Source organism: Bos grunniens, chromosome 9 (assembly GCF_055505025.1).
Source record: "Bos grunniens cultivar Pamir isolate PY7600 chromosome 9, Bosgru_T2T1.0, whole genome shotgun sequence".
In the NCBI taxonomy this organism is placed as follows: domain Eukaryota; kingdom Metazoa; phylum Chordata; class Mammalia; order Artiodactyla; family Bovidae; genus Bos; species Bos grunniens.
In genome coordinates, this window is record NC_141173.1 from 22,155,639 (window position 1) to 22,171,694 (window position 16,056).

Genomic DNA, 16,056 nt, shown 5'->3' on the forward strand with positions numbered 1-16,056 from the left:
ACTTGGATTACCTGACTAAGAGCTAACAGTGCTTGCATTCCCAAGTCCCATAGGACTTTAGGAAAGAAGCATTTTAATGGGTGCAGGAGCACCTTTACACACAAAGTTTTACACTTGGACCAAGCACAAGGGGAGTAGGCAAAATGCCAACATCCTGGCTTTTCCCTGGGTGTGGCCAAACTACAAATTTTCTAAGATGCTGAGAGCCCTGTTTCCAATAAACTGGCATCTAAGTGCTGGCTGTGATTCTCCCCCCTTTAGGAAACTGATGGGTCTTGGTACATCCTCAAATACTGACAGGCATCAAGAACAAAGAAAACAGCTTGCTATTTACAAAAATTTAAGGGACAACCAAGACTTCAGCTAGACTAATAGACAAGGTTCATCTCCCACATGAGATCATTCAGTCAAGACTGGGAGAGGTGGATGCTTTATCTATGTGCAAAAATCAATACAGAGAGCAAGAAAAATGAAGAAAGAGAATATATTCCAAAGAAAAAAATAAAACTCCAGAAATAGTTCTTAATGAAATGGAGATGAATGATTCATATAATAGAGTTCAAAATAACAGTCATAAAGATATTTACTGAGGACATGAACAAAGTAAGAACATCAAAGTAGGAATATAAAATATTTAAAAGTATCAAACAAATCATAAAGCTGACAAATACAATAAGTTAACTAAAAAATCCAAGAGCAGGAAGTCAACAGCAGGCTAAGTGAAACAGCAGAAAGGATAAGTGAACTTGAAAACAGGACAATAAAATTCATTTAGTTTGAGAAACAAAAAAAAAAAAAAAAAAAAAGAAGAAAAACAACAAAGATAACTTAAGACACTTTTGGTACACCTTCAAATGGAAAAATATGTGCTTTATAGGAGTCCCAGAAGGACAAGACAAGTACAAAGAAGCTGAAAGCTTATTCAAAGAAAAACAATGGTTGAAAATTTCCCTAACCCAGAGAAAGAAAGAGACATCTAACCCAGGAAGCTCAGAGTTCCAAATAAGAACCTTGGAAGAAAAGTTATGACCAACCTAGATAGCATATTCAAAAGCAGAGACATTAATTTGCCAACAAAGGTCCACCTTGTCAAGGCTATGGTTTTTCCTGTGGTCATGTATGGATGTGACAGTTGGACTGTGAAGAAGGCTGAGCACTGAAGAATTGATGCTTTTGAACTGTGGTGTTGGAGAAGACTCTTGAGAGTCCCTTGGACCGCAATGAGATCCAACCAGTCCATTCTGAAGGAGATCAGCCCTGGGTGTTCTTTGGAAGGAATGATGCTAAAGCTTAAACTCCAGTACTTTGGCCACCTCATGCAAAGAGTTAACTCATTGAAAAAGACTCTGATGCTGGGAGGGATTGGGGGAAGGGGGAGAAGGGGATGACAGAGGATGAGATGGCTGGATGGCATCACCGACTCGATGGACTTGAGTTTGAGTGAACTCCAGGAGTTGGTGATGGACAGGGAGGCCTGGCGTGCTGCAATTCATGGGGTCGCAAAGAGTCAGACACTGAGCGACTGAACTAAACTGAAGGAGACCCACAAGACATGGTGTAATGCTTTTTGACATATTGTGATTAAATTGTCAATTGTTAGGAGAAAAACTTAAAGAGCAAGTACAAAACAACTCGTTACATACAAAGGACTCTCCATAAGACTATCAGCAGATTTTCAGCAGAAACTTGGCAGACCAGAAGGAAGTGGTATGATATAGCCAAAGTACTGAAAGAAAAAACTGCCAACCAAGAATACTAACCCCGGCAAAGTTGCCCTTCAGAACTGAAGGAGAGATAAAGAGACAAGCAAACGCTGAAGGAGTTCATAACCACTACACTGGCCCTATAGGCAATGTTAAAGTGAGTTTTTGTTGAAATGAAAAGACACTAACTAGAAGCAGGAAAACAGTGAGTGAAGTCGCTCAGTCATGTCCAACTCTTTGCGATACATGGACTGTAGCCTACCAGGCTCCTCTGTCCATGGGATTTTCCAGGCAATAGTTCTGGAGTGGATTGCCATTTCCTTCTCCAGGGGATCTTCCCAACCCAGGGATCAAACCCGGGTCTCCCGCATTGTAGACAGATGCTTTACCGTCTGAGCCACCAGGGAAGTCCAAAAAACAGGAAAAAAGCAGGAAAACATATGAAAGTATAAAACTCACTGGTAAAGGTAAATATATAGTTAAATTCAAAATACTCTAATGTAACAGTGGTGGGTCAATCACTTATAACTCTAGTATAAAGTTTAAAATACAAAAGTATTAAAATAACTGTAACTACAACAACTTTGAATAGATACACACTTTAAAAAGAGGTAAGTTGTGATATCAGATACATAAAATGTGAGCTGCTGCTGCTACTGCTGCTAAGTCACTTCAGTCGTGTCCGACTCTGTGCGACCCCAGAGATGGCAGCCCACAAGGCTCCCCCATCCCTGGGATTCTCCAGGTAAGAACACTGGAGTGGGTTGTCATTTCCTTCTCCAATGCATGAAAGTGAAAAGTGAAAGTGAAGTTGCTCAGTCGTGTCTGACTCTTTGCGACCCCATGGACTGCAGCCTACCAGGCTCCTCCATCCATGGGATTTTCCAGGTAAGAGTACTGGAGTGGGGTGCCATTGCCTTCTCCAAAATGTGAGCTGGAGTGGATAAATGTAAAGCATATATATATGTGTGTGTGTGTGTATATATATATATATATATATACACATGAAGCTGATAAATTAGTGTGATACATCACATTAAGAAAAAGATAAAAATCATATGATCTTTTTAATCTTTTTTTATTTGATGCATTTGATGAAATTGAACATCTGGATAAAAACTCTCAACAAAATATGTATGGAAAAAAAATCACATACCTTAACTTCAGTTCAGTTCAGTTCAGTAGCTCAGCCGTGTCTGACTCTGTGACCCCATGGACTGCAGCATGCCAGGCCTCCCTGTCCATCACCAACTCCCGGAGTTTACTCAAACTCATGTCCATTGAGTCAGTGATCCCCATCCAACCATCTCATCCTCTGTCATCCCCTTCTCCTCCTGCCTTCAATCTTTCCTAGCATCAGGGTCTTTTCAAATGAGTCAGTTCTTCACATCAGGAGGCCAAAGGATTGGAGTTTCAACTTCAGCATCAGTCCTTCCAATGAATATTCAGGACTGATTTCCTTTAGGATTGACTGTTTTGATCTCCTTACAGTCCAAGGGACTCTTAAGAGTCTTCTCCAACACCACAGTTTACAAGCATCAATTCTTTGGCACTCAGCTTTCTTTGTAGTCCAACTCTCACATCCATACATGACTACTGGAAAATCCACAACCTGACTAGATAGACCTTTGTGGGAAAAGTAGTGTCTCTGCTTTTTAATATGCTATCTAGGTAGGTCATAGGAATCTTCCCTGGTGGCTCAGACAGCAAAGCGTCTGCCTGCAATGCGGGAGACCCGGGTTCAATCCCTAGGTTGGGAAGATCCCCTGGAGAAGGAAATGGTAACCCACTCCAGTACTCTTGCCTGGAAAATCCCATGGACAGAGGAGCCTGGTAGTTTATGGTCCATGGGGTTGCAAAGAGTTAGACACTTTAGGTTGGTCATAATTTTCCTTCCAAGGAATAAGCGTCTTTTAATTTCATGGCTGCAGTCATCATCTGCAGTGACATTGGACCTCAGCTTAATAAAGGCCATATATGACAAGCCCATAGCTAACATCATACCAAACAGTTAAAAGCTGAAAGCTTTTTCTCTAAGATCAAGAACAAAACAAGGATGCCCATATTTCCCATCTTTATTCAAAATAGTATGAGAAGTCCTAGCAAAACAATTAAGCATGAAAAAGAAATAAAAGACGTTCAGATCAGAATGGAAGAAGCAAAACTGTCACATTTACAGATGAAATGTATTAAACATAGAAAACTCTAAAGATTCTACCAAAAAACTATAGAACTAATAAATTCAGTAAAGTTTCAGGATACAAAATCAACTGCATTTTTGAACATTAATAACAAACTATCAAAATAAGAAATTAAGAAAACAATCTAAAAAAAAAAGAAAACAATCTAATTTATAATAACATGAAAAAATAAAATACCTCAGAAAACATTTAATCAAGGAAGTAAAATAGCCATATACTGCAAACTCTAAGGCACTGATGAAATAAACTGAAGAAGACACAAATAAGTGGAAAGATATCCTATGCTCATGGGTTAGAAGAACTAATATTCTAATTCCATACCACCCAAAGTGATCAACATATTCAATGCAATTCCTATCAACATTCTAATGGTACTTTTCAAGAAATTGAAAAAAATAATCCTAAAGTTTGTATGAAACTGCAAGCAAGCTCAAAAAGCCAAAGTAATATTGAAAGAGAAAAACAAATCTGGAAACATCACAATTCCTGATTTCAAACTATATCACAATGCTATAGTAATCATAACAGTATGATATGGGCTTAAAAACAGACACAGATCAATGGAATAGAAGTCCAGAAATAAACCCACACGTATATGGTCAACTAATTTTTGATAAAGGAGCCAAGAATGTAAAATGGGTAAAATGCAGCCTTTTCAATAAGAGTTGTAGGGAAAATTTGATAGCCACATGTAAAAGAATGAAACCGTACCTTACCTTACACCACATGCTAAATCAACTTTGAATGGCTTAAAGATCTAAGTAAACATACAGTACATAATCTCCTTGACAGCTACCTCAGCAGTGATTTTTCTGGATTTTATATGAAAGCAAAGGCAGCAAAATAAAAAATAAACAAATGGTACTACATCAAAGTAAAAAGTTGCACAGAAAAGAAACCATCAATATAATGAAAAGGAAATCTACAGAATGGGAGAAAATATTTGCCAATCATATATCTGATAAGGGGTTAACATAAAATATATATAAAGGATTCATACAACTCAATAGCAAAAAAAACAACAACACTTTGATTAAATATGGGCAGAGGAATTGAATAGATATCTTTTCAAAGAAGATAGGCCATAAAAAAGCATCACTAATAATCAGGAAAATGCATATCAAAAACACAACAAGATATCATCTTACACCTGTTAAAATAGCTATCGCCCACCAGACAAGAGATAAAAATAATATTAGTGAGGATGTGGAGAAAAGTGTGGATAAGGAGGTTGGTAGAAATATAAATTGCTACAGCCATTATGGAAAGCCATACGGAGGATGCTAAAAAATTAAATAGTTTACCATAGAATCCAGAAATCTTCCTTTTGGGTATATATTCATGAGATACAAACAGATTCCTGCAGTCCTGTGTTCATTGCAGCCAATGGCCAAGATATGGAAACAATCTAAGTTCTATCAATGGATTAACTAATAAAGATATGGTGGGGCTTCCCTTATGGCTCAGCTGGTAAAGAATTCGCCTGCAGTGTGGGAGACCTGGGTTAGAGACCTGAGTTGGGAAGATCCCCTAGAGAAAGGAAAGGCTACCCACTCCAGTATTCTGGCCTGGAGAATTCTACGGATACAGTCCATGGGGTCGCAAAGAGTCAGACACGACTGAATGACTTTACACAATGATATATTACTCAGCCATGTATCTGAGACAAAGGATATTTTCTTGCTTGCAACAAGGATGGATCTTGAAGGTGCTATGCTAAGTGAAATATGTAAGATAAAGAAAGACAAATGCTATATGATCTCATTTATATGTGGAATCAAAAAAAGTCAAGCTCAAAGACTAGAATAGTGGTTATCAGTGGACAGGGGACAGGAGAAATGAGGAGATATTGGTCAAAGAGTACAAACTTTCAGTTACTAGATGAATAACTTCTGCAGATCTGATGTACAGCATGGTAACTATAGTTAACAATACTGTAATACTTACTTGAAAGTTTCCAAGAGAGAAGATTTTAAATGTTATCACTGCACACGAAAAAAAGAAATAATAATTATGTGATGTGATCCAGATGTTAGCTAATGCTATGCTGGTAATCATTTTGCAATAAATAAATATATCAAATACACATGTTATACATCTTAAACTAACCAATGTCATGTTGAACTGTTATAACCACCAGAGAAGCCCTTCACTTACTGAATGCTTACCGTATCTCAGGAACTGGTATATGCACACTACACAGCCCTGTTTATTTTTTGTCTGTTTCATAGGTTTCCAAGATGTACTTAATAATCTGACATAAGAAGAAAAGATATCCTGGTAAAGCTAAGGGTGTTAGCAGCGATTCAAAAAGCTTCTCCTAGGGGCCAGTCATTAATTGACTCCACTCTAGTAACAGTGAAAGTTTGTCTCCCCTATCAAAGAACAAATTCCCAGAAGACAGGCTGGGTTATCTCAACTTGGGGATAATACCTACTCTATGGGTTAACGAGCTTTGCCCAGATCACCAGATCAGACATCTGTACTTTTGGTATAGTCAGTATCTACATGTTTTGACTGATCTCTGAGATGAGTGAAGTTGGAGGAACTGGGCAGGAACAGAGTTAAAAGCCAGGGTGTTCACTCCAGCTCTTGTCCCCCTTATTCTGTGAATCTTCTGGTATTGGCAAGCAGTAAGTGGGAGAAATTGATTCGACTAATAAAAAAGGTTTTTATGAGTACCTCAGCTGTGCCTGGTACTTTAACAATTTGCCTTTGAGTGCCACACCTTACAGAGATCTTTTACATAGACCTGTCTTGTTTTATTCCCCAAACCACAATGGGAATACAAGTAGTGAAAGAGCATACTCCCCTATTTTTACAGATGAAGAAACTCAAGCTGACAAGTAGCTTGCCCCAAAGTCACATGTCTGGACGGAGGGGACTGGAAATGGGATCTGACCCATGACTTCTTAATCCCCAGCCAGTACTCTTCCCGTTAATGCTTACTTGATGTGAGCATTTAGTACTGACTTGGAGGAAAAAGTACTAAGAACAGCTTATTTCATTGAGAAGGAGGAACTTAATGTTCAAGGAGGTGAGTAATAGCATCCAGATGAAAGATGTGACTAGCTATAAAATGAAAATGATAGCAGAGACAATTTATTCACAAAGGAACAGCAAATTTATTGATGGGATTTATCTAGTAAGTGACAGTGAGGAATAAAATAGACTGCTATTCTGATTTAGGAGAAAATCACTCTATGCAGAATAAATAGAGCAATTTTCTCTGATGATACAGAAATACTCCACACTTATGTCAAGATGATGAGCAATGTTGTCAGGCCAGCATTAGCTTAGGGAAGAAAATCAGTGGTGAAAAATATCAGGCTTAATTTTAACATTCTTGGAGAAGATACCCCTATAGGATGACTAAAGAATTGCTTCACTGCACACACTCTTCCTTGCATCATCTCTGTCAGGTTAGGGTTGAATTGGAGTTACAAAGTATTAGTCGCTCAGTCATGTCTGACTCTTTGTGACCCCTTGGACTATAGCCCACTAGGCTACTATGGACAATTCCATAGAATTTTCCAGGCAAGAATACTGGAGTGGGTTGCCATTTCCTTCTCCAGAGGATCTTCCTGATCCAGGGATCAAACCCGTGTCCCGAGCATTGTAGGCAGATTCTTTACCATCTGAGCCACCAGGAAAGCAAATGAAATTGTCAGGTCAATGTCCCAGGCTCCTCCTCAGCCAAGTTAATTCCTTATTAGGAAATAGCCCCATGAGGACAGGGCACAGATATAACAAGAATAAGAAATGGGCTATGGGGCTTCTCTGGCGGTCCAGTGACTAAGAATCCAGCTGCCAATGCAGGGGACACAGGTTCAATCCCTGGTCTGGGAAGATCCCACATGCTGCAAGGTAACTAAGCCTGTGTACCACAACTACTGAGCCCACATGCTGAAACTACTGAAGCCTGATAACCCTAGACTGCAGGCTCTGTAACAAGAGAAGCCACCACAATGAGAATCCTGTGCAACACAAGCCCGGCTCACCGTAACTAGAGAAAGCCCTCGTGCAGCAACAAAGACCAAATGCAGCTGAAAATGAAAAGAGAGAAAGAAAGACATTGGCTAAGTATCTTTCGATACAAAGAAAATGATTGTTTCACCTTGCTTTCTAGAGTTTTTTAGGCAATTTCATTATGTTACCTCTGCTGCTAAGTTGTTTCAGTCATGTCCGACTCTGTGTGACCCCATAGACGGCAGCCCACCAGGCTCCCCCATCCCTGGGATTCTCCAGGCAAGAACACTGGAGTGGGTTGTCATTTCCTTCTCCAATGCACAAAGTGAAAAGTGAAAGTGAAAGTGAAGTCATGCCCGACTCTCAGCAACCCCATGGACTGCAGCCCACCAGGCTCCTCCGTCCATGGGGTTTTCCAGGCAAGAGTACTGGAGTGGGGTGCCATTGCCTTCTCCGATGTTACCTCTAACCATAGCTAATATAAAATGAAGAGAGAATTGAAGAAAAACAGAATATTGTCACTTTTATTGTCTTCTGTTGCCACAAGATGAAGGAAGGTATTTTGCCTCCATAGTCATCAAATAAAAATATTGAGTCTTTGAAAGTCAGCGTGCTTTTCACTGAATTTATCCTGAGGATGGGTTCCAAAGGCATTGTATCAGCTAGTTGAACTGTGGTCTTGTCATTGTCATTCTCTGTGATAAATGTTGGGTTCATTCGATTGCATTCCCTCACTCTCACTTTCCTTACTGAAAGAAAAAAACCTTTCTATTTATGTGGTGTTAAGGTTTCTTTCATACCTCCAAGATATGGAAAGAGAAGAAAGCAAGTTGCAGAACAATGTTTCACATTCAGTGGTGTGCACTTAGGGTCCAACACAGAGCACTGGACGGAGGAACTCCAAACAGTCGAGAATTGTTGCATCTGGGGATAGAAGGGGAAAGCAAAAACAGCGTCAGATGGGAGAAGGGGCACATTCATGTTTTTTTCTAAATATTTCTGTGTGGTTTGAATCTTTTACAACAATAACATATTCATGTATGACTAGTGTGATTTGTTTAAAGGACAATAAAATAAAAGATGCATTCAGTCGAAGAGAAATGGGGCTTTTGCTTGAAATGCTACTTAAAGGTTAACTTTTGTGAAATCAACCAGTGGTCTTAGGTTCCAAGGCAATTTTTTGTTTGGGTCTGTTACCCAGGAGATCGTCCCTCTAGGAGATTTTCGTTATCTTTAAATTATTAGCCTGAAAAGTTGAAGATATCAAAATATTTCCAATGTACTTAAAGTTTTAGCTTTGGGCAGCATTAACCAGAGCTGTCCAGAAATGAGAATATACTACCAAAAATTTAGACTCATGACTTTTCTTCTAGTACTTTTCCCAGAGTGAAGATATAAAAAAAAATGCTTTTAAGGGTCTAAGTTGAGAACTTAGGTATTACCCTTCTCCACAGCCATTTACCAAACTCTACGAGTGGCTTAAACCCTGGCTTTGGGTCCCTAAACCACTTCTTTGCTGTTGTCGTTTCCTTGGTGGTTTAGTAATTATCATGAGAGAGTTGTGCAAGGGTGCACTTGTTGAGAGGCACAGAGGAAGAAGAGAGAAGACTCTCAAGCTGTCCTTCTTGGTCACTTTGACCACCACAGCGTTTTCAATTTACATCAGCTCCAAAACTGCAGATCCGAGGTGTTTGGTCTTGGTCTTCCATTTTTCTTACACTTGATCCTGCCTTTCCCCCAAGTCTCAATTAATCATACGGAAATAATATTCTCAAGCTTGTAAAATAGCTCAGATCTTTCAGCTCTGCACCGGGTACTTACCTACCTCCAGCTGCATAGTTCACATCTTCAATCAGATAGCCCAGAAGAATGAGAAACTTAAAAGGGATGAAAGTGGACACATCTCTCTCTACCCCAAAGCTACTCTACCTCCTATGAACCCAGTAGTTCCCAACTAGTGGTGGTTCTACACCCCCTAGGGCTATTTGGCAATAATATCTCAAGACAACTGTGGTAGAGCAATACTGGGCATTTGATGGCTAGATCCAGAGATGCTGCTAAACACCCTAAAATTTACAGGACCCTCTCTCCCACTACACAGCAAAGAATGTTTCACCTAAAATGTCAGTAGGGTCAAGTTTAAGAAAATATTCATTTCTGAAATGACTGAGAAATGGTTAATTTAATAGTTAGGTCATGGAAAATGGGTTAACGACTCATAAATAGGGACAGCATACTGCTGCTGCTAAGTCGCTTCAGTCATGTCTGACTCTGTGCAACCCCATAGACGGCAGCCTGCCAGGCTCCCCCATCCCTGGGATTCTTCAGGCAAGAACACTGGAGTAGGTTGCCATTTCCTTCTCCAATGCATGAAAGTGAAAAGTGAAAGTGAAGTCACTCAATGGTGTCTGACTCTTCATGACCCCATGGATTGCAGCCTACCAGGCTCCTCCATAATCCATCCTTAAAGTCATCCCTGTTTTCTCCTTCTCTCACTTCTGAATCTAGGTATTTATGAGTCCCGTGGATTCTAGATACAATGGATCTTCACGCTGCTCCTGCCACAATCCTGACTTTGGTTCCTACTGTCTTCAGGGATACATCACTATTTTGATTCACTTCCCCTTTCCCCATCTCCTTCCATAGTAGTCTATTCCTGCTATTGAAGGAATTTGTCAAAGCATAAACATATTCATTTCAGTTCAGTTGCTCAGTCATGTCCAACTCTTTGCGCACCCATGGACTGCAGCATGCCAGGCTTCCCTGTCCATCACCAAGTCCTGGAGCTTACTCAAACTCATGTCTATTGAGTCGGTGATGACATCCAACCATCTCATCCTCTGTCGGCCCCTTCTCCTCCTGCCTTCAATTTTTCCTAGCATCAGCATCTTTTCAAATGAGTCAGTTCTTCGCATCAGGTGGTCAAAGGATTGGAGTTTCAGCTTCAGCATCAGTCCTTCCAATGAATATTCAGGACTGATTTCCTTTAGGATGGACTGGTTGGATCTCCTTGCAGTCCCAGGGGGTCTCAAGAGTCTTCTCCAACATCACAGTTCAAAAGCATAAATTATTCAGCGCTCAATTTTCTTTATAGTCCAACTCTCACATACATACATGACTACTGGAAAAACCATAGCTTTGACTACACGGACTTTTGTTGGCAAAGTAATGTCTCTGCTTTTTAATATGCTGTCTAGGTTGATCATAGCTTTTCTTCTAAAGAGCAAGCGTCTTTTAATTTCATGGCTGCAGTTACCATCTGCAGTGATTTTGGAGCCCCCAAAAATAAAGTCTCTCACCGTTTCCATTGTTTCCCCATCTATTTGCCATGAAGTGATGGGACCAGATGCCATGATCTTAGTTTTATGAATGTTGAGTTTTAAGCCAACTTTTTCACTCTTCTCTTTCACTTTCATCAAGAGGCTCTTTAGTTCTTTTTCACTTTCTGCCATAAGGGTGGTGTCATCTGCATATCTAAGGTTATTGATATTTCTCCCAGAAATCTTGATTCCAGCTTGTGCTTCATCCACCCCAGCATTTCACATGATGTACTCTGCATTTAAGTTAAATAAGCAGGGTGACAATATACAGCCTTGACATACTCCTTTCACGTCACTCTCAACAAAAAGCATCACACTGTTTTCATTGCCTGTGGATAAAATCTGAGCTGAAGGCCCTGTTCTAATTTGATTCCTTTCAATCTCTTTAGTGCCTTGTTTTTCAAATCCCCCATCTTGGTTACCAGCTCCTCCAGTCCTCCACACATATCAATGAATTGAAGATCTAGAGAATTTATTGCTATTTTCGGCTTCTGTGCCTTTGTATGTCAGCATGGAATGCCATCTCCTTACTCTGTTTTTTCTGGTTCACTCATAGGTGTTATTCAAGATGCAACTCATGTGTAAATTTTTCTGAGAATACCTTTTTCCTAACCAACCTAAGTCTACAGAGAATCCCATACTTGTCAAAGTTCATGGTTGAAAGTAAAATAATATGATTCTAGATAATTTAGGTCTAAAAAGAAATTGATTAAAAAGGATAGTAACAGCTGTACTGGGTTGAGTAGTGTCTTTCAAAAATTCATGTCTTACCCAAAGACTGTAAATATGACCTCATTTGGAAATAAGGTCCTTGCAGATATAAACAAGTTAGGATGAAATCATACTTAGTTGGGCTTCCCTGGTGGCTCAGATGGTAAAGAATACACATGCATTGCAGGAGACTGGGTTCATCCATGGGTCAGGAAGATCCCCTGGAGAAGGGAATGGCTACCCATTCCAGTATTCTTGCCTGGATAATACCATGGACAGAAGAGCCTGGTGGGCTACAGTCCATGGGGTTGAAAAGAGTCGGACATGACTGAGCATGATAAGGCATTCATATACGCGTGTCTGCACACACACACACACACACACACACACACACACACATACAGTTAGGGGAACCTTAAATTCTACATGACTGGTATTCCTATAATAAAAAGGAAATTTGGACATAGACATAAAACCGGGGGAGAAGGCCGTGTGCATGTGATGGCAAAGGGAGAGACTTAAGTGATGTGTCTCCCAAGGAACATGCCAAAGGAAGTCCAGGGCCTCCCAACAACAACTGGGAACCAAGCAGAGAGGCTGGTTCCTTCAGAAACTTCAGAAGGAACCAACCTTGTAACACCGTGATTTCAAATGTCTGGCCTCTGGAACTTGGAGATAATTACTTTCTATTGTTTAAGCCACCCAGTTCGTGGGTATTTGCTATAGCAGCTTTAGGAGACTACTTACAAAAGCCCAGATACTCAATAGGAAGAATAAAAATGTGTGGTATATGTGGTGTTGCTAATTAGTCAAGGTAGAGTTAAAACCCTTCTCCAGAATGATTTCATGAGAAAGCTGTCTTTTGACACCTGCTATTACCACCAGCCCCAACAGCCCACCAGCCCACCAGGACCACTTCTAGTACTTCTGAAGTCTACCACTTCTAGACATTTCCTGTTGCATCCTGAATCTACAGCTCATTTCCAGGCACCATAAGCTCTTCCCAGCTTCCTACATGACTCTGTTCACTCTCTTAAATTGGGTGAAAGGTGTTCCTGGCAGGGACAAGCTGTACAATTTGTGGAACACAGCACAGAATGAAAATGTGAGGTCCTTCATCCAAAAATTATTAAGAATTTTAAGACAGTGAGAGAAGAGCATTAAGCCAATTGCCTGACCTTTCTATGCACAGGTCACACACCTATGACACTAGCCTTGGCTTGTAATCATTCTTGAGTGACATACCCACAGTCTTCACTGAGAATATTCAGAGGCATACTGTTTACTCTCCTCAATCTTTATAATGAGGAACAGGTTCCCCCTCTATTTACATGTGCATCCCTCTAAAATAGGAAAGTGATCTGATATTTGGCAACAAAAAGATAAATGTTTCAAGGTAGAACTATATATATTTTATAGCACTGCAGTACAACTGACTATTTTCACCTCTGTCTCCTTTGCTAAACCGTTAGAAGACAAATGCTGAATTGAACAACTATAATCTTCTTCTGTGGCCAACACTTTAAATCAGGGATGACTCACATATATGATATGCAAAATTTTCAGTTTTTGATGCTTTTTCCTCTTTGCATAGATAACTTTAATCATATGAAATATGTGCAGGAAGTTGTGACACTTTGTGTTTATTTCATATGTACTAAATGGCAAGAAAGCACGTTTTTTAACGAATCCATTATCATGAAGATGTGTTACATGTATTTAAACGCAAACTATTGTCTAGGTTCTGTCTTGTAAAACATCACCCATTTGTAGGCAAATCAGTTTCCAAGTGTCCTCTCTCCTTCCTACCAACTAGTAAAGGGCTCTGTTTTCTGACCGCCCCCACATGACTTCATGTGCTCATCCAGTTTCTGTTCCAACTTTTCTAGGCAGTCCAACCTCCGGAAAGATTGGATCTCAAGACTGAATGAACTCTCCACATTCTCTTTCGAAAGATAAACATGCACTCTATAAACTTCATGGGCCTAAACAACAGAAACATCTGTTTAGGCTCATGTGCAGCTTTTTGGCTCAGTTTAGCAACAGGGAGGTTTACGAAGTGTGTTCATCAGCTGTGTTCTGCAGCACCCAAACATCATCGCTGGTCAGAATGATACACTCGAGAGATTACCAAGCCTGGGAACAACTAAACTGGATAGCTATCCATAAACAATCCTGGTAATGCTATTACACTGTCCTCACATCCCAGTTTTGTCTTCCATGAGAAATGATTTTAGGATATAAATAAGCATGAAATGTAAAAGATTGCTTAACTAGACAGGGTCATTAGATCACTTCAATGGACATAAATATTGAGTTATAGAACAAAGCCCAGATGAGCTTCCCAAAGGCTATTTACTCTACCCACCAATGCCTGTAGTCAGTCATTCTCAGCAGATTAAAAGCCCCAAATATTCTTCTCTGTAGGTTACAAGTAACATCAGAACTGTTAGCCTTAGGATTCTAGTCCTGTGGATATGGTGACTCAACAGTGAGTGGAGAAATATTTATTAAGTACCTACTATTTGATATACTCCATGTGAAAAATCATACAGACTCTTAACAGTCATCATCAACCTTCAAAAGTATGTGTCATTATCTCCATTTGATGAAAGGAAGAACCAAAGCTCAAAGAGTTTCAGGGACTTAAATTCAAAAAGATAACAAATGAAATGATCAAACTATAAATGTAGAACTCTTGAATCTATATTTCCTTATTGTTGATATTTTTCTTTTTTCCTATGCACTATAAACCCCTTTTAAAATTTCACATGTGTCGGGTAGTTTGAATTTGATCTTTCTAAGTCACCTGTAATTTAGTAGGAGCTAAGTTACCATATAATTTCTAACATTACAGTTAGTAAAGAGCAAGTTTTGAGGAAGAAGGGTACAGAAGAGACTTCCTGGAAAGAGCTAGGAGTCGATAACAAAGAGTAGCCAACAGAAAAGTATGAGACAGCTGAAGAAAATCCATCCATTTCACATGTTTAACAGGCACAATCCTGTTCCTGTGTATATTTCCTGGGGAAAAAAAAAAAGTGAAAGACTCTGTACCTAACTTTATGCAAACATTTATGAAAGCTTTTTATGACTCTACTTGATGTTACTGGTTTTTATAAGATACATATATATTCCACCCAAGAGTCCCACTGCGTTTCTTAGTATTAACTTTTAAAATATGATATGTGTATATGTAAGATTATTTACATATGTCTCTGTGTATGCTTATGTTTATGTGTGTTCTGCAATTATGTTTCATGAATCTGTAGAGAATCTCTGATTGACTTTTAAGATTCTGGCAACAAAAATGAGCATTCAAAGTCCTGAATTCGCTACTTTTCTACAAGAGCCTTGGTTCTGTCATTCAGATTCAAGTTGAAATACAACTGACTGAATATAAAGGTTGAAACTGAATCAAGTCCTTTGACCTCAGGCAGAATAGAAAAGAAATGCAGACTGAGGCTCAATGGTAAAAAATCTGCCTGTGTTGTAGGAAACTCTGCGAGTGAGTTCCATCCCTGGGTTGGGAAGATCCCCTGGAGGAGGAAATGGCAACCTACTCCAGTATTCTTGCCTGGAAAATCCCACGGACACAGGAGCCTGGTGGACTACACTCCATGGGGTTGCCAAAGAGTTGGACACGAGTGAGCAACTAAACAACAGCAACAGACTGTTTACACAAATCGCTTCCATACTTTATTTTCCAGAAATGTTATTCATGTTGAATGCCAAGTGGTGATCCCTGCTGCTGTGGCCTAGATGCTCAGTACTGTCTGATTCTTTGCGACCCCATGGACGGTAGCCTGCCAGGCTTGAACACTGTGAAGCTAAAAATCAGAGGTTCACCCTCTAATTCAGCAAGAAAAAACCCCATTCTGAAATTAAGGGTCCTTTCGTGTTGCTTTGAGTCAACACTTTCATCATACTCATTTATAGAACAGTTCAATGGACCTTTAAAGACATTGTTCTAATTTAAAAAGTTAATGCATACTTATTGACAAAGATTTAAAATACAGAAAACTACACACTTCCTATATTCACAACCATCTTTTTTAGGCATATGAATAAATATTCAGTCTTTTAGATAGAGTGACAGAAAAAATAACAGTAATATTTTAGTAAAAGAGTATAGTGTCTTTTTTAAATTTAAAG

At 39.5% G+C, this 16,056-nt stretch overlaps 1 protein-coding gene across 1 annotated transcript in view; it reads right to left on the bottom strand.

The window, feature by feature from the left end:
* Positions 1-8,370: 8,370 nt before the first annotated feature.
* Positions 8,371-16,056, bottom strand: part of TENT5A (terminal nucleotidyltransferase 5A) — a 226,297-nt gene continuing 218,611 nt past the window's right edge. Inside the window, exon 5 of the transcript XR_015132643.1 lies at positions 8,371-8,797. The gene's annotated coding sequence lies outside the window, so the exon portion shown is untranslated. The remainder of the gene's footprint in view (positions 8,798-16,056) is intronic.